Genomic DNA, 989 nt, shown 5'->3' with positions numbered 1-989 from the left:
TTGTAAAATCTTTATTAAAGTAACTACTAAATAAAATTTAATAGTTTTAGCATTAATTAATTGTCGCAACAATTAATGAATGTTAAATAAGATAAGTTATGACTGTTTTTAGCCGATTTTTTTGCCTGACCTTTCCTAGCTTCCAAATTTTTTTCAAATAGCTAGGAATAAGTCTCCTCAGTCTCATTTGCAACAAGGGCAACAGCAAAAATAATTGTTTGGTTATAATGATTTATGCCAGAAAACACAACCAATTGACACATGTATTTGTTTTTTTGAAAGAGATGCACCAATCGACCTACTTTGTCCGTTAAGTAACGCACAAAATAATGAATTCACAGTTTTTATCTCGACTTCGAAAATTAGTTTATAATCGTAAACCATTGAATTGTAAGACGGAACATAAACGTGATTCATAAAATTAAAAAAATTATAAATTATAAATTTTTTTATAACAAAACTTTAATTTCACAAATAATAAAATAAACTCTAAAAAAAAAAATTATCCATAACTAATATAAACTATAATCAAAATAGTTATACACTTGCCGCTAAGTCAATATACATTTTAATTTAGCATTGGATCAGTCACATTCATAGTCGTTGAACTCAGATTGGATCTTTGGGTTAGATTGGATTGGATTCACATATTTTTTAATCTGGAACGAAGCATTGTAGCAAAAGCGCGACACGAGCAAGTAAGCATTATAGGAAGCTTTGGCATTAACATGTATTGGGACCATTACTTGATGGCCCATGTCTCCAAAAATGGGACCATGTTATGTTGTAAATAACTAAATATCAATTTTTTAACATGTTTATGTATTATATAACACATTTTAGAAATGAATTTGGGTTGGTTGAGTAGTTAGCGTTTACATAAATGTTGAGAATTTGAATATTGCCTTGTATATACACTAATTCATTCGTCAATAAAATTAATGTTATTACTAATCAATTGCCAAAATCAATATATTACTAATTATTAA

This window comes from Arachis ipaensis, chromosome B08 (assembly GCF_000816755.2).
Source record: "Arachis ipaensis cultivar K30076 chromosome B08, Araip1.1, whole genome shotgun sequence".
Lineage (NCBI taxonomy): Eukaryota > Viridiplantae > Streptophyta > Magnoliopsida > Fabales > Fabaceae > Arachis > Arachis ipaensis.
The sequence above is the reverse complement of the archived record's forward strand: the minus strand, read 5'-3'. Positions refer to the sequence as shown.